Source organism: Oryzias latipes, chromosome 3, assembly GCF_002234675.1.
Source record: "Oryzias latipes chromosome 3, ASM223467v1".
In the NCBI taxonomy this organism is placed as follows: domain Eukaryota; kingdom Metazoa; phylum Chordata; class Actinopteri; order Beloniformes; family Adrianichthyidae; genus Oryzias; species Oryzias latipes.
In genome coordinates this window covers 34,189,512-34,208,740 of record NC_019861.2, presented here as the reverse complement: position 1 = coordinate 34,208,740, position 19,229 = coordinate 34,189,512, and positions in this window count along the sequence as shown.

Below are 19,229 nucleotides of genomic sequence, written 5' to 3'. Positions count from 1 at the left end.
CTCAGCATGAGGGTATTTGATATTCATAGAAGGGGAGCCTTGGAGAAAGTGAAACAACAGCGGGGGCACTGCCTTATGCGTGATATTACATTGTAATTATGATTTGAATGCAGGCAGTGTGACAGCACTGAGGGTGAGCTACAAACCATACAAAAAACGCACACACACTGACACCAATACAGAGAAGAAAGCTGATATAATGGCGCGGAGTCCTTCTGTGGAAGCACTTGAAACTTCAAGCCCACATCATTGCAGGAGTAATGAGGGATCAGCGCAGCGCGGTGCATTCTGCGCCTGATTTCAAAGAAAGGAGATGAGGTCTGGGAGCGAGCTCCATGTAGCCATCTACTGAGCTGCTCTGATTGGTTTGTTTACCATCAATATTTGCAGATGTCAATCCATGTGCCTTTGAGAAAATTGATTTTTCAGCATGAAGTTGAATGTTCAGAGAATTCACTGGCACGAGGGTTGCAAGGAAAAGAAACACAGGTATGTTTGGGCAGCCAAAAACAAATGCAGTGCATTCATTCAGAACAAATAAATACATGTAAACTATCCAGTAATAACTCCAAAAGTTTGTTTTGAGCTCCATAATGGCAACATGAAAACACAATCTTTTATTGGCTGCTTTAAAACCACAAGAACCATCAAAAGACCATATTTGGAAAGGGCAAACTATGGGAGACACACTTCTACAAGAAAGATAGAATATCTGCGTCAAGATCACGAATGCACAGAAATGAATTCTGAAAACATTCCTGAGGGATGCTTCAATCCTATTAGAAGAGGTCTGGAGGAGAAATAGAGAGAGCGGAGGAGCTGTCAGACGGTTATGCTGGCACATCTACTCCGACTCTTTTATCAATGATAAGCAGTATTGATTTACTTTGAGGCTGCAAAAAGTATTCGTTTTTAGAGCTGACATTTAATAATCTCCACCTAATCCATGTTTTTCTGGGAGTCTCTGGAGATGCTGCCGAGACCTTTATTGTTCCGTTCTCTCCTACACTGACTGTATACCTAATGAAGAGAATGATGGTTTTAACCCTCCAACTGCTTCTGCAGATCCGCGTGAAAGAGTTTGACTGTGGAAAAACTTTAAAATTACTTTAAAATAGAATTGAATTCATTGGATCAATATATTTGTTATATTTGTATTTTCATAGATTGCATGGTTGTTTGGAGGATATCGATGAACGGTTAATGCTACGTACACACGGGCTCAGAAACGCCTGTTCAGCAACCACTTCCAATGAAAAGTCTCTCTAAATGTGCGTAAGTGTACGTTTCGGGCTTCTGCATTCAAAACCTTCACGTTTATACGTCGCTACACAAGTTTTTAAATAACCCACTCCAAAACAAACGTGGTTTTGGTGTTTTTAAGGTGTAGTTATAGCATTTTTCCAACAATGGCGGACATATATAAAGGATTTAAGAATCTAAACTGGATTTCTGAGTATTTATCCAAATCTTAATGGATCAGGAACAGACAAAACCCCACAGTTTGAAAAAGGTCATGTTTGTGACACAGCAACTGTCAAATTCTCCCTTCTTTGCTCCAATTTGGATGCATCCACTTCCAGAAAAATAGATCCATTAACGTCTCCATTTTCCCTTTCTGAGCTGCCATCTGACTTAAAACTGTATGGCTGAATAGTTCAAATATTGATTGGCATTTTTTGCTACACTAATGTTAGCTTGAGCTTCTGAGATCCTATTAGCTAGCGGGAGAGAGTGTAAACAAAGACCTATTGGGAAGTTAGCTGAGGCTAATGTCCTGATATAGGTTAAAGACTGCATAATCATAATTAAAAGACCACTGGGAATGATTTTATGTTTTTATTCTTTTTTTTAACTTGTTCTGTCTAACAACTGAGCGAACAGATGAGAGTTGAAGGCCTTTTGTGTTGTACAGGTTTTACTATTACAAAAAGAGGTTATGTATTTTCGGGTAACCAGGGTGTGTATTTGTATATTATATGGTATTATATGATTCCTATTCTTAAATATATTGGGATAGAGCTGTGAAAGAAAAAGTCTGGGGCAAGGTTTGCAAGATCTGGACTGCTTTGACATTTGCACCAAGCCTATTTCAGTACATGAGGTAGTATGAGATAGTGACAGTCCAGAGAGAACAGTTATGCTAAAAGCACTTTCAAGAATCCATATTTAGCGCATTCTTGAACAGGCATTACATACCGGATGTGTTCATAGCATAAGAGAGATTTTTCCTAGGTGGTGTTTTGGATAAAAGAAAAAAAATCTTTGGGAGATCCTTTGACCATTCTCATGAGACATCCAGTTATCATCTGTAATGTATCCAGGTTTGATTGGTCCCTATTAAAATACCAAGATCTCCAGCCACCTCTGGGTGATGGTGGTGGTGATGGGGAGGTGTCCCCAGCCCAGCCAAGGGAAATGTAGTCTGTCCAGCAGGTTACTGCTCTCTAACAGAGCCTGCTCCTCTTAGGAGAAGTCTATATATCTACCTTACCTAGAAGGCAGTTCTGCTTTAAGGCTTTGGACCCTATCTCTAAAGGAGAACTCACAAAGGAAGCTAATCCTTGCCACCAGTATTTGTTAGATTGTATGAGATATTTCAACAGAAAATGCTGTTCTTGTTTTCCTGCAAGATTAAATCATGTCATAAACCTAAAACATTTTTTTATTTTTAGTTGTTGGGGTATAATAGAGTAAAACGTCAGTGTGGCATTTTCTTTTTTTTTTTTTTTTTTTTTTTTTTTCTTAACTTGTCCTGTCCAACAGCTAGGCAGACAGATGAGAGCTGAGGGCCTCTTGGGTTGGACATATTTTACTTTAACAAGAGGGGTTATTAATCTTCAGACAAACCAAAGGTATGTCTGAATAAACCCCTTTTGTAATTGAGGCCAAACTTTATTAATTTCAAACATGTCTGAAAATCTTTGGTGTTGGACCGGACGGAAAAGGAAAGAGGGGAAGAAGAGAGAGGGACGTTAGAGAGAGGGGGGGTAGGGGGTGATAATAGGAGGGGAAGGGGGATAAGACCATGAAGCAGCATAAAGCAGCAAGTTTACTGGTTGTTAATCATTATGGTAAGGTTCAAATGAAAAAAAAAAACACAAAAAAAAAAAAAAGGGCGGAGCCTGTCCACACACACACTCAAATGTTATAAACACACCTGTTAGTTGCAAAAATGTCCACCTGTCGACATGTACACAAAACAGATAGTGTTCACACGCATACTTATGCCTTAAAACCAACTAGTGTGAAATATTTCAGTCATTCAGTCTGTTGAGCTAACACCTGTGCTCAGGTGAGTGTTTATGTTCTTCTAAAATGGATGGTGGAACGTGAAAAGAAGGAGGGAGAGTGCCCAGCCATCCCCACCCCAAGACCCCCACCGCACCAGCAGCGGCAGCCGGAATCCCCCCAACGAGTGTGGCATTTTCTAAGTTAAGCGTCTATTTAAGGCATGCCACAGCTGCATACAGCTCAGATGAATTAGCCGTAGATTACAGTGACGGCTGGAAAGCTGAGACGCAGAGCCAACCCAACCTAGAATCCTCATTTATTGGCAGAAACCTCGATGGATAGTCAAGATTTCTGCGTCCACCCTGTCTGCTTCAGGGAATTAGAGCCATAATAAAACTGTTGAGATCTTCCCCCCTTTTTTCCTTTACATTTTGTACTGCTGCAATGTAAGGCAGAGTTCAGAAGGACTTTTGCATGTCTCAGACTGAAAACCTGGAAGACTCTAAGATTTAGGTTCTGCTACATTTGAACATTTAAGGCTAATTTTGGGGTTTCAGCAATTGCATTGCATTTGGCTGTGACCAAACCGGTTGTGTAAATGGGAAATATGCTCATCAAGGTTAATTTTATTGAAAGGCACAGAGGCTGAATGAATAAGTTGTTGATTAACTGTAGCAAAATTAGATAAAAAAAAAAGTCAGCTCAATCTGTGATTAGAGAAGTAGCTTTTGGGTTTCCAGTGGGACAAACTACCTGAACTAATTACTGTATTTAATTAGTTAAATCTAGTGACACTTAAATCCATTTCATTTTGCGTTCTAACCCCTGCAAATATTGCTTTTATCTATCAAACAACTGAATAGTTCAAGCTATTCTGTGATTTTCAGTCTGCTATTGAACTAAACCAATGGTCTTAGCATTCAATGAACAGATAAAGTAGCGCACAGCTTTGGGGCGTATATTAAAGTTTGCCCTGCTCTTTGGTCTTTCCTCTTTTCTGCATGAATTATGAAACCATGCTACTCAGTCAGTCTCTGTACAGATTGATTACTACATTTCCTGATATCTTATTTAAAGTTACCAAAAAAAGATAGATAGATTGAGCTAATTTGTGTTCCTGATACCGCGAAGCTGTATGGTGTGAGTGAATGCGTTAAAGTAAGAATCATCTTTATTGGCGTCATTTATAACCAACCTTCAAACTTGTTCCCCTTTACTACATTACAGGCACTGCCTATTTGTCAAGGTAATACTCCATGCTCATATTTAATGAAACTGGACAGAGAATGGCTGATAAGATTAGCAACCCGCATCATTGCAGAGTTTTCACCTGTCTGTAAAGAAATGCATTCCAATACATCACGGTGAATTTTCTTTAGTTTTTAGACTAAGCATCACTAAATCAAACATTAAAACTTGTCAGAAATATTTCACTTTCCAACTTTTTTTTTACTTTACTTGAACAGAATGATGTGGCTCTACTGCAACCTGGCCAATGTGCAGTGGTGACCTGTTCAGGGTGTGCCCCGCCTTTATCCAACAGTAGCTGGGTTGGCTCCAGCAGCCCCATAACCCCAAAAGAGATACAGCTGGTTCTGAAGTTGGATGGATGAATAGATGAATGATTGAATGATGGATGGGTAACCCATGTTTCACATGTAAAAGATTTGGTTCAAAAAATGACAATCAGAAGTTCTATTATTTTAACATTGAACTTGTAAAATATATTTATTTAAGTATATAAAGTAGTTTTAGTTTGTTTTACACTGCAGTAGAACATCAGCTGGTCCAGGGCATGCACTGCCTTAGCAGAAACCTTAGCATACTTTGTGACTATTCATGACTTCTTCTTTCTCTTTCGGCTTTTCCCATCAGGGGTCGCCACAGCGAATCATCCTTTTCCACCTCACTCTATCATGGACATCTTCTACCCTAACATTAGCCAACTTCATGTCCTCTGTTAAGACATCCATGTATCTCCTCTTTGGCCGTCCTCTTGCCCTCCTGCCAGGCAGCTCCATCTCCAACATCCTTCTACCAATATATCCACTATCCCTCCTCTGAACATGTCCAAACCATCTCAGTCTGGCTTCTCTGACTTTGTCGCTAACACAGGCAACATGAGCCGTCCCTCTGATGTACTCGTTCCTTATCCTGTCTAACCTGGTCACTCCTAAGGAGAACCTCAACATCTTCATCTCCGCTACCTCCATCTCAGCCTCTTGTCTCTGTCTCACTGCTACCGTCTCTAACCCATAGAGCAGAGCTGGTCTCACCACTGTCTTGTACACCTTTCCTTTGAGTCTTGCTGGCACTCTTCTGTCACACAACACTCCTGACTATTCACTATACTTTGTGACTATTCATGACAATTTCAAATATTTAGGAAAATGGATAGATGAGTGTTTTCTTCAATGTGCCTTGTTGGAAGCATTGCTATACACTCCATCCATCCATCCATCCATCCATCCATCCATCCATCCATCTTCTGAACCTGCTTGAATCTTTTTTGGGGTTATGGCAAAAATGTGTACAGTAGCCAACCAAGCTACTGTTGCAAGGCCACACACTCACACGTTCACATCCCACAGTTTTTGGACTGTGGGAGGAAACCAAAGTGTCCGGACAAAACCCATGCATTCACATGCAAGTGAATTAGAGTTAAAAATTTAGAAAAAAAAAGGTTATTGTTAGCAGCAGTAGATTTAAAATTGTAAAATATCTCTTTGCATCTAAAACAAGAGTGATAAACAAAAATGCTTTCATCCAACAAAACTAGTTAGTGGAGAAGACCCAAGTCATCATTGCAAAGTTAACTTTTTTCTGCCAACAAACTAAGCCGTGGGCTGCACGGTGGTGCAGTGGTTAGCACTCTTGCCTCACAGCAAGAAGGCAAACTCTTTAAGTCCCGGCTGGGGGACCTGAAACAGAACATCAACTGTGTGCAGTTTGCATGTTCTTCCCGTGTATGCGTGGGTTTTCTCCGGAGACTCCGGCTTCCTCCCACCGTCCAAAAACATGCTTCATAGGTCAATTAGCAACTCTAAATTATCCCTAGGTGTGAGTGTGAATGCGGGTGTGTGATTGCGGCCCTGCGACAGACTGGTGAACTGTCCAGGGTGTCCCCTGCCTTCAGCCACAAGTGGCTTCAGCAGCCCCGTGATCCCGAAAGGGATGAAACGGCAGAAGATGAATGAATGAAAATAAGGCGTCAAGTTTTTCTTTTTTTTTCTTTTTCAATTGAAAACATTTGTTTTGCTAAAGTGTGGCAAAACACCCTTAAGTGTACTTAAGGGCGACTACCATGAATTATGAATTTTTTTGCTTCAAGTTGCTACACTTCAGCATCATGATAAAAACACTATTGGTCGTCATCTAAACAAACAAATGAAGCACAAAAATTACTTTTTTTAAGGGTTTAAAAAAGAAATTGGTCAAGTTGGTCAGACAGGAATATACGTGAAAAAAGTGATAAAGTTCTTTACACGAAATTTTCACAGATGTATCACAAATGAACCACGGTAAAACCACGGCAGAAATATGAATAAACCACGCAAAGAGCACGCAAATCAACTTAGCACAATAATCACGGACGATCAATCTTATATTAATGTGCAATTCCTTAGTAACTTGTACGTCAATTATCTAATTTTAACGTGGTATGTTCAACATCAGTGGTAGATGTGTGAGTCTGTAAGCCATACATGGAACGGTCATGGAAAGTGTGGCGGGGTCCCGCCGGGAAAGGATGCAGAGGAGCCAAGGTGAGGAGGTTCTTTCTTTATTCAAGAACAAAGTTGCTTCACGCAGGGCCACACCAGCACGCGTCACCTCCGTCACTCCTCATTTCACCACCTGTGATGCTCCTTTTTGAAGAGCGAGCCCCTCCCATTGGGCGTGGCTCTTAATTATTGTCCAGGTGGCACCACAGGTGGTAATTTTAAAACACAAAATACATGAATACATACAAAATAAAACAGTGTGCCCCCCCCTCGTCATCTGACGGTGCGACACCGTCACACCATCCCCCTCCTCTGAGGGATCGACGATGTGCGGCGATCCAAAAACAGCAACCCGCCGCCGCGCAAGTTCTGCAGGTGCCCCTCGCCCAACGTAGAGGCCCTGCAGTCCAACCGCCAGGCATCAGCGGGACCGTCCTCTGGCTCGTGCTCCTCCACCCACGTCCTCGCGTCGGATGGATGCACGGGCTGCGGCTGCTCCATGACGGCGACCCCTCCAATCCGTCAGATGACGAGGGGGACCACACTGTGTTTTATTATTTATGTATTCATGTATTTTACGTTGTAAATTACTACCTGTGGTGCCACCTGGGCAATAATAAAGAGCCACGCCCAATGGGAAGGGCTCGCTCTTCAAAAGGGAGCATCACAGGTAGTGAAATGAGGAGTGAGACGGAGGTGTCATACGATGTGTGGCCCTGCGTAAAGTAACATCGTCATGAATAAAGACCGAACCTCCTTACCTTGGCTCCTCTGCATTATTTCCTGACGGGACCCCGTGACAGAAAGCCACAAGCACAATAGCATCAGATTTACGTAATAATTGCAAATAAACTACATAAAATACGAGTAATTCTCAACCGACCAAAAACCTTTTCAATTCACATAAAGGCCCATCGGCTGAAACCCTCAATGAACTTTTGCACACATCGACGAATGACGAAAGCTAGAAACACTTATTAATTATGTATGTATGTATGACGAAAGATCGAAGTTTTATATGTGGAAAATGTGAAAAATGTAAGTTGTGGCTGTGTGACATGCTTAAAAAGTGAGGTAAAAAGAGGTTAAAACATTGCTCTTCCTGTGTTACAGTTGGAGAACAATGGCTTTGTGGTAAGGTCTGTAAATTTCAAGCCTGGCTTCTGTCCATTAGTGAAGCTGTGCTCTCTCCCTGCTGCCCTCGCTGCCCGGCGTCTCAGCGGAGGTACGCTGAGACACAACACATCAAATGAGATGTGACTTGCACTGCCACACTGTTCTATTTATATTGTATGCGACAACACTGAGGAAAAAATGCAAAAAAGCGCTCACCTGCTGCTTGATGAGGTCTGGTGGCCCTCCAAGCCCGCAGAGGAGACAGTGTAATTTTCACCCTTAGAGCTGAGGGTGGAAGGGAAACCTCACCCCCTCAACCAATGCCTCCCCTGTGCAGCCCGCCTTGCCCATATTTCTCCCAGAGGCAAAGGAAAAAAAAAATTGCAGATAATTACCTGCTGTGAAATTTCCTCACAGTCAGTGTTTCTGCCACATGATGTGTGGGAGTCACAAAACTCATATTTGACTGGTTTTTAGGACATGCACCAAGGCTATTGTGTAGATGCATGTTCTGAATGTGGCCTCCCATGAGAGAGAAAAACAATTCCAAAAATAATGGTTTTCGTTTTTTATGTTCGGCCCCTAACAAAACTACAGGAGTTCTGGAGATGATCTAAAATGAAAGCAAAGTTAAACAATACAGTTTAACTGTATTTTCAATTTGTAAATATTGTCAATTTGTATTTTATGTTTTTAGCTGTAGTGTGATTCTGCTCATTGCGGTGGCAATTTAAAAAATATTTTCTCAGATATTTATTTGACTTGCATTTATGGTAGTAGTCCTAATTCAACCCATGCAGTAGCTTTTTAACAATCAAAATAACACACTTGTACTCTGTTTTTACTGTGATCCCAAAAGTAACAAGTCTAGTAAATATGACAGGGGCCCTGCCACCTTAGCACCAAAACAGATTAAGAAAATTTACTGGGATATTAAATGTAAGTAAGATTATTAGAATTTAGAGTCTTGAGGAGCAGCAGCAAGCCAGAAGCGGAAAACTAGGTTTAAGTCACATAGTCGTGTCAGCAACTTCTAAAGTGCATTAAAACTGACAAACACAAAAGATTTCTCAGCAAAGTGTTCCTCCTGTAACCTAAAGGAGCGTACACTGGACCATGGAGCAGTGCTAATGTGTTATTATGCTGCAATGAAGGCGGCTCTGCCATTTGTTGTGATTTGAACTGTGAATTTTTTTGTAGGACAACAATAAGATGGTTCCTTTCTTCCTGTTTTCCTGCATTACAAATGATTCTATTATCCAAATGAAGTGTTTTAGGTTGCCCGACTCAGTTCAGTGATTGAGTTATTCCCCTGTAGAAAAATAAAACTACACTGGGAGGAGTTGTATCAAAGTTCTCATTTTTCTTATTTTGTATTTCTGTGTTCTTAGTTTTCAAGTTCTTTTTAAGCCATTTCATAAAAAAACAAAACGTAAATATGTGTTTTTGATTTTAATAGTTTGTCTTTTACATTTACAATAAATATACATTCACTGGCCACTTTATTATGCACACCTGTCCAACTGCTCATTAAGGCACATTTCTAATCAGCCAGTCACATGGCAGCAACTCAAAGCATTTAGCATGTAGACATGGTCAGGATGATCTGCTGCAGTCAAACCAAGCATCAGAAGGTGATTTAAGTGAATTTGAACGTGGTTGTTGGTGCCAGACGGGCTGGTCTAAGTATTTCAGATACTGCTTATCTGTGATTTTCACCCACAACCATTTCTAGGGTTTACAGAGAATGGTCCCAAAAAGACAAAATATCCAGTGAGCAGCAGTTCTGTGGGCAGGAATGCCTTGTTGATGCCAGAGGAACTCAAAGAATCACTGGTTCCAACCGAGGTCTGCAGAGGAGAATCTCTGAACGAACATGTCCAACCTTGAGGCAGATGGGCTACAGCAGCAGAAGACCACACTGTGAGTGACACCTGTCAGCTAAGAACAGAAAACCGAGGGTACAATTCACACAGGATCCCCAAAACTGGACAATAGAAGATTGGACAAACGTTGTCTGGTCTGATGGGTCTCTATTTCTGCTGCCACATTTGGATAGTAAAGTCAAAATTTTGCGTCAACAACATGAAAGCATGGATCCATCCTGCCTTGTATCAATGGTTCAGGCTGGTGGTGGTGTCATGGCGTGGGGGATATTTTCTTGGCACACATTCCCTTTGTACCAATTGAGCACGGTTCCAGCGCCACAATATTGTTGGTGACCATGTCCATCCCTTCATGACCACAGAGTACCATCTTCTGATGGCTACTTCCGGCAGGATATGGCGCTATATCATAAAGCTCAGAGTCATTTCTCTTTTACTTGTGTTTGTTTTTGTGTATTTTATTGTGCGGGGCTTATTTAATTATTTTATTACATGACTGGGGATTGGTGTTTTTTGCATTCTTGTTTGTTTTTATGTACAGCACCTTGAGCTGTTTTTTTTTTACATGAAATTTATTTGAATTTGAAAGCTGGAATCATCTCAGACTGGTTTCTTGAACATGACAATGAGTTATCTTGACTCAGATGGTCTCCACAGATCTCAACCCAATAGATCATATTTGGGATGTGGTGGAAAGGCAGATTGGCATCATAGATGTGCAGCCGACAAATCTGCAGCAACTGCAATGATGCGGTCATGCCAATATGGACCAAACTCTCTGAGGAATGTTTCCAGCACCTTGTTGAATTGATTAAGGCAGTTCTGAAAGAGAAAAAAGGGGGTCCAACCCGGTACTAGCAAGTTGTACGTAATGAAGCGACTGGTAAGCATATGTTTTAGCAGAAAAGAAAAATTAATGAATATAATGGGAAGTTTAAAATCTGAAAGATCTCATAATTTTTTTTAAGTTGAGTTTTGTAATTGTTTATATGATTGTACAACATTCCTTCTTCTTAAATCAGTATCTTTTAACTGAAAACGGATGAGTGTTAGTGTCAGAGCTGTTTGGAGTAAAATAAATTCTAAACTTGGTATAATATATAAATATTATTAAAAGCATACTAGGAAATTGGCTGATGGTGTTTTCTGAGGAGGCTGAAGCTAACATACAATAAAACATATTTGACTACATATCATAATAAAAACAATAATAACATATTATAATATGTTATAATTATATCAATTAAGTATTATAATAATTATAATTTATTATAATATGTCCAATTTAATAAACAATCATGAACCATTTTAAAACAAATAACATGAATTTCATGAACTTACATGAACTTTTTGTGCAGAAAGACTTGTTGCTGCACCTTTCTTCTTTTTTTCTTTTCTTTTTTTTGCCAAAACAAGGTAGTTTTTTTTCCTACGAACGGGGATCCAAATATAAGACAACCAGTTGGAATATTTTGAAATTGAAAGTATTTTCATTCTTAGCAGGAGGTGAAGTTCAGCAGCTGCTTGTTGTTTGGTGGTTTCAGTTTCTGATCTGAAACTGAAACTGCAACCACCGTTGTTAATGAAATGCTAGATTTATCGTTCATTTTTCTCCATACCATGAGCTTTTATCGAAACCTCAACTCACAGCAGAGAGAGCTATTTCCACCTTGACCGTTCCAAAGCACACTGACCTCACATGTGAAAAATCTTGCTTTGCAAATCCTCCATCACACAGGCCTCATTTAGCCCGTGGCCTTATTGCTTCAATAAATGCCAGAAGTGGGAAGGAAGAGAAAAGAAGCACAGGGGGAACTGTTGTTTAAGAGCAGGCTGTGCAAGGATTAATGATCAGGGCAGTGCGCTTGGCTTTTGCTTGCATCAGGTAATCAATGGCGTTGAGTGAAGCAGACGTACCGGTAGTTGCCGGCAGAGCGGCTCGTCAAAAGCGGTGAGAGCTCAGACCAACCTTTTCTCATTTTTCAACAAGACAGAGAACACCTTGCTGCCAAGCAGACAAGGTGAAACACTGTGGGGAACTGAAGTGAATGGCAAGGGCTTTTATTCAGTTTAATGATTTTATTAATCCTATGAGTCAAATGCTCATGTGGCGAGTCCTTGTAATGTGTCATTTGTCTCGATGACATATTGTTGGAATTAAGGGTAAAAAAAAAGTGGAATTTTTTTTTAGCAACTTGTTTTGCCCTTGACTATAATTAAGTGACTGTTAGGAAGAAAGAACAAATATTTAAACAAAAGCGTGTTCAGCTTGCAGACGAAAGAAAGAAAATAGATATTTTTCAAACAAAGGAAACAGCACTTTTGCTTCAAAAAAAAGGCAAAGGTTATGCAGCAAAACTAAGGCACATTTATAAATATGCTATTTCTATTCCATCTTCAGTCAGTTATTACAAAGCAGATTTCTACCACTGTGACAGTTCTTTGTTTTTTTTCACATAGCAGAGTGGCATGTTAGTTTCTGCCCATTAATTGCATTTTTAAAGGTCTCAAAGGGATCATAGGGTTGAGAAGCTTTTGTGTTCATCGTCTTTTTTGCTTGGTTTCTTTGATCTAACAACAAAAAAGAGGAAATGTTGCCTTTATTTTCCAAATGCACTTTGATTTTTGCAAGATGACTATTATTATGAAAAAGCAAATGCACAAATCAATAGAATAAAAACTGCACAGACATGGTGTATCCATGCTGCATGTTGAGGCTTTTTAAGAAAGTGAAAAAAAAAAAACAGAATTTTTGTTTGTTCTGCTATTAAAAGCCAAAGCCATAGCATAGCAGGTCATCACATTTCTGCAGATGCAAATTTGGAACCCCTGTTAAATTTAATATTAAGTACCCACTCCAATTAAAATGGTGTTTTTGTTCTTTTCACGTTATTGTGGCATTTTTTTCTGATAACAGTGGACACAAACATTAAGCTTAAAATGGTATTTCTGAGTTTTTTCTCTTGTTGTAAATCAGGAGCTGACAAAAAAACGAAGTTTGAAAAAGGGTGTATTTGAGTACATACACTAGGCAGGCCACAAGCTCCTTGCTCCGCTCCATTCTGTATGCTAGTGGGAGAGCATGTCAACAGAGTGCTCAGTTTTAGAGGCAAATTTCGAATGAACTACCGCCACTATGCAGAAACTGTTTTTACTTTTCTCACAATGCTGTCATTCGTCCTAAAAGAACATTTCCTTCCTGAACCCGTCCAGAACAAAAAAAAAAAAAACTTGCAGCGGTGGTAGACCGACTGCGTCAAACCAATGGTGGAAAAAATAAGTGAACCTCAGAGCCATAGACTGCTCTTTCAGTGGTATCAGCACCAAACCAGTATGGTTAAAGGTGGAAATTTAAGGCAAATGTAACGCTTCTCAGGTTATGGGACTAGACGCAATAATCAGAATTCGTCTCAGGGAGCCCAAAGTATGTAAATGAAAACAAGACAGCGATGAAAGTAAAAGGCAATCGATTGTATTAACAGAAAATAGACATTTAAACAATACAAAAGAACAACAACAAAAGGAACCGGGATATGGGTCTGAGTCCTATTGAGAGGTTTCCAAAAGTCTATTGGTTGGGATGTAGTTGAGGTTTGCTGCAGGTGAGGAGTTGTTATTGAGGGTGGAAGTATCAGGATCTCAGATTTGGGTAGCTCGCCATCAAGTTGTAGATCAAAGAATACATAACAAAAACCTGACCTAGAAAGGGTCAGAAAAAACAAATCAAGAATTGAACAAAAACAAGCCACAGCCATTTCACTGGGTATACTGATAGGTCAGATAAATCATCATTGTAGAAAGTAAAAACAAGAGAAACAATATTCTTATCAAAAAATCAAATAACTGTTTCAAATAGAATTCAAAGTGTGTACACAAGTCAAACAATTCCATATCAAGGTTCAAGGTAAGTGGATAAAAGTTTTAAATCAAAAATGTACTCTGAAGTTACCAATTAATTTTATCCCATTATTAATCAAAGTAGAATAATTTTAAACAAATTAAACTTTCAAATTTCAAATGTTGCGCAACATGGTTTTTCATTCCATTATCTAATTCAAAGACAGTGGCCATTTTGGCATCATGGAAATAAAAGTAACAGTTCAAAGTGTTCAATTAACACAAAAGGAGGAAAGCGACTTAACAAAATTGCGTCGGCTTGAATTCAGCCAACTAAATTAAAACAACCAAACAAGAACCATTAAATAAAACAAAGTCTCAAAGGTGAGGCAGCATTAGCTTAGCTCTGTGACTATGATAAAGCTTTTTTCTGGTTTCGGTGTCGCGACCGCAAAAACTCACCAATGAGCAGGTCTCTTTGGGGTTAGTTAGTGTCCAAAGGTAAATGCTGAGGTGTCCAAATATGTTCGTATTTGTTCGTATTATTCGTAATATGTTTTAGGCGTCCTGGTGTGGCCACAGCAGCAGCAACAGCTGAGAGCAAGAAGCAGCCAACAGGAAGCAGGAAACAGGAAGCAGGAAGTAGCAAGCAGCAAGTAGGAAGTGCACCAGCTGACCAAGAACTTATATACACACCAGGCCTCTCACAATAAGGGCGGGGCCAGGTGCTCACAGTTAGTCTGATGGCTTCTCTGATGCCAAGGGGTTACACTTCCCCCCCCTTATCCCATGAACGTCCTCGTTCATGTGATAATTGCTCAGGCTGATGAGTGCATCAGGATGATGCTGCAGGCTGTTCATCATCCTGGAGGGCAAAGAAAAAGGCAGAGCTTAATCCATGGAGGACGGTCTGGATACTTTGTAAAAGGGGTCTACCCGGTTTCTGATACTGAAGGCGGACTGGTTGCGTTCTGACACGTTGTCCCCTTCGCACTTGCGGCTCCTCCAGACTGTGCGACTCAGAAGTCACAGGCGAGGTGGGCTCCTCCCTTAATTGTGGAGGATCTGCCGACACTGGGACAGATTCGACTGATGAGGCTGGTCCCGCTTCATTTTGCACTGGTCCAGGAGTTTTTGGTGTTGTGGCTGACACAGCTCCAGGACCTCCGCTGGCATCCGATGTCACAGATGCGGGACTAGATTCAACAGCACCCACCAGTTCCCGGTGGGGGATAGTATCCTCTTGAGTCTCTCCCTTTTCACTGTCATCCACATCAGCAGCGGTAGTGACAGCCAGTGGAGCTGGGAGAGGGGTTTCACATTGGGTGGCAGGATCTGGTTGACGTACTGCAGGTAAGACAAAGGTAGAGGTGAAACTCACAGGTTCAGTAGGTGATGGAATATACACCTGTTCGTCTTCATCCACTGAGGAATCTGTTGCAGTAGGTGGTGTAGGCAACACAGGAGAACTGTCGTCCTTCATTGGTTTCTTTCTGGAAACTGGATCCCCTGGAGGTATTGATGAGAAGGCACAAGGTAAGAGAAGGTCTCTATGTAATGTCCTCAACGGCTTATCACAGTGCTCTGGTCGAACGGTGTATACTGGTAGATGGCCGGCCTTACTCACAACAATATACACTGATTGTTCCCATTTGTCCGCCAGCTTGTGCTTTCCCCGTTGTCGCACATTCCTGACCAGGACCCTTTCTCCAACATCCAGATCTGCAGCTATGACATGACGATCAAACCTCTCTTTGTTTTTCTTCATGGCTTTTGCTGCATTAATGATGGCTGCCCGTCTATTCTCCTCCAAATGGGAGGTCAACTTCTGAATATACTCCCTGTAAGAGGGTGATCGGTCCTCTTTCAAGGGAAGCCCAAAAGCGAGATCTATCGGTAGGCGGGGTTGGCGGCCAAACATTAACTCATAGGGTGAGAATCCGGTTACGTCATTCTTTGTGCAGTTGTAGGCGTGAACGAGGGGTTTTACATAATCTTTCCAGTGTTTCTTTTCCTGTTCGGAGAGTGTACCAAGCATGTCCAATAGGGTACGGTTGAACCGTTCCACAGGATTTCCTCTTGGATGATAGGGTGTTGTCCTTATTTTCTGTATCCCAGCCAGACCACAGAGCTCACGGATGGTTTTGGATTCAAAGTCTGTGCCTTGGTCACTATGCAATTTTGCAGGGATCCCATAGTGGACGAAGAAGTTTTCCCATAGGCATTTGGCGACAGTTCTGGCTTTCTGGTTTGGTGTTGGCACAGCTACAGCATATTTGGTGAAGTGATCAGTCATCACTAGAATGTCTTTTGTTTTTCCATCTGGTTCAACAGATAGAAAGTCCATGCAAACAAGTTCCAAAGGATGGGATGTCTTGATGTTGACTAGTGGTGCAGCTCGTTCTGGTGGAGTTTTACGTTTAATGCACCTCTCACAGCCCTTTATTTTGTTCACTATGTCGATGGCCATCTTCGGCCAGTAGAACCGGGAACGGATGAGATCTAAAGTTCTCTCAATGCCTAAGTGGCCCATTTGGTTGTGTAGCTGATACATGACCACAGGTTTGTACTCTTCTGGCAGTACCAACTGATAGGTGACGTCCTCTCCAACCTGCCTTCGCCTCACCAGAAGGTTGTTATGGAGCTCCAATTTATTGACTTCTCGGAGGAGGAAGGGCAGGTCAGGTAGTTGTCCCCTCACAGCTGGGGGTGGTGTTTCTCCCCGCTCAAGCTGAATAATCACATGTCCAATGACTGGGTCGGCTCGCTGCTTGGCTGCGAGATCAGCTAGTGAGAGTCGAGGGAGAGCAGAAGAGGCAAACTGGGTGTCATCTTTGAAACCATCAGGCAGGCTGTCAACACTTGAAGATATTGAGAGAACAAGGGCATGAGCAGGATCAGGAAACGAGCTGTACACAAGGTGACGATCACAGATTGCTCTTGTAGTTGACTGGTCAAGTGCGGTGACTGTTTTTAGGTGTTGCTGTGCAAATCTTTGGATTCGCTCTTGTTCTTTGATAGAGACAGCATCATTGGACAGCTCGTGCGGTCGACGTGACAGGCCATCAGCATCTAAATTTTGCTTGCCAGCCCGATAGACAATCTTGAAGTCAAAGGTGGACAAGGCAGAAAGCCATCGGTAACTGGTAGCATCAAGTTTGGCTGATGACAGGATGTACGTCAGAGGATTGCTGTCTGTGACCACAGTGAACTGTGCACCATACAGATAGTCGTAAAACTTCTCAGTCACTGCCCATTTGAGAGCCAGGAATTCCAGCTTGTGGGCAGGATACTTTGCTTCGCTTCTGGAGAGTCCTCGGCTGGCGTAGGCAACAACTCTGTCATTTCCGTCGTGTTTCTGGTATAACACTGCACCCAAACCAGTTGAGCTGGCATCAGTATGGAGTGTGTATGGCTTTTGGGGATCTGCAAAGGCCAGGACAGGGGCGGTAGTGAGTTTTTCTATTATCTTGTTGAAGGCTTGTTGGCAAATTGGTGTCCACCGTTCTCTAAACGGCTCTTTAGGATCCAGATAGGCCCCTGGTTTGACCAGTGGTTTCATGTTCTTTTGAGTTGGTGGATACCCTGCGGTAAGATCGTGCAATGGCTTTGTGATTGTGGAGAATCCCTGAACAAACCGTCTGTAATATCCAACAAAGCCAAGGAAGGATCTGAGTTCTTTGAGGGTCTTGGGGACAGGCCAAGTGAGGAGTGTGGAGATCTTGTCAGGATCGGTTTTAACTCCCTCCTGTGACACCACATGTCCGAGATATTTTACTTCGGTCTGGAAGAACACACATTTCTCCAATGAGAGTTTGAGGCCAAACTCCTTTAGTTTATTCAAAACTCTCATGAGTCGTGCTTCATGTTCCTCCAAGGTGGGTGCGAACACAATGATGTCATCAATGAAGACCAATACTTCTTTCAAATTTAAATCTCCCATACACTTCTCCATGAGCCTCTGGAAAGTGCTTGGTGCATTTGTCACACCTTGTGGCATTCTGTTAAACTCCCAAAACCCAAGAGGGCACACAAACGCTGTTTTTGCTTTGTCCTTTTCCTCCATTTCTATCTGGTAGTAGCCAGATTTCAGGTCCAGGACAGAGAACCACTTTGATCCAGATAAGGCAGAGAAGGCATCTTCAAGTTTGGGCAGGGCATAAGCATCTTTTATTGTCTGGAGGTTCAACTTTCTGTAATCGATGCAAAGTCGCACTCCCCCATCCTTTTTGCGAACAACAACAATGGGGGATGCAAATGGTGATTCAGACTCACGGATGATTCCGGAGTCGAGGAGATCTTGAAGGTGTTTTCTAACGGCATCGATATCTTGAGGATGAATGGGTCTGGACCTTTGCTTGAATGGAGTAGGGTCCGCAAGCTTAATTTCATGCTTAACTGTGCCGGTTCTGCCAAAGTCAAGGTCATGTGTGGCGAAAACCTCAGGGATGCTGTTTAGCTTCTGGGTTATCCTTTGTCTCCATTCAGCAGATATGGGTGACTTTCCAAAATCATATTGCAGGTGGGGATGTTGTGCTGTATCCAGTTCTTCGATGCTTTGTTTTTTTGCAATTATAGTCTGAAACGAACTGACTTCCGCAACTAGGGCTCCTGCAGGGATCTGGATTTGGTGGTCAGACTCATTGCACACCACAACTGGCAGGTGACATGGCCGTTTTTGTGGCAGGTTGACAAGACAGCTTTTCACGAGTAGACCACCAGGCAGAGAGCCGGACTGTGGATGCTCGATGATTACAGTCTTTTCACCCTGTAGCCTTGCGACCAGGCTCCCCTCTATGACAGTGGTTTGCCCAGCCAGTAGAGTTTGAGGCTGGTTGGATCGCAGGGTGACTTGGCTTTTTGAGTTGCAATTTGAGCGATGTTGGAGGATCTTGTACAAAGCTGAATAACCAGAAACAGCAGGCTGAAATCTTTTCTTGGTCTTGTAATGTTTGTGATAGGCAACATCTAAGGTATTGGTGCCTATGAGGATCTGAGGGTTTGACTGGTTTTGATCTGGTACAACGAGTGCCAGAGTATCAACATTTATGGGTTGACCAAGGAGGTCAGCTGGAAAGGTCAAGTTCAATTCAATGAACCCTAGGTAAGGTACGGCTTGCCCGTTTGCACCTTCGATTTCCAGTAAATCTGTGATTGGTTTGATGATATGATCTGAGAGGTGGGCTTTATGGAAGGAATGTGGTATTGTCGTTACTTGAGAACCAGAATCAAGAAGACAGTTGTATGATTGATTGTTTATTTTAACTTCCCCAGTAGTCTTTGTTCCGATTAGGCCTCTTGGTAGTTGCAGGGGTTCTTTGGGACTCTTTGGGAAAACAGCTGCTGAGCGTCCCACCACAGAAGCTGGCTTCAGTTTAACTGATGCTTGGTTTCCCATGCGGCTTGTTTTTGACGTAGCAGTGTCTTTTTCTGT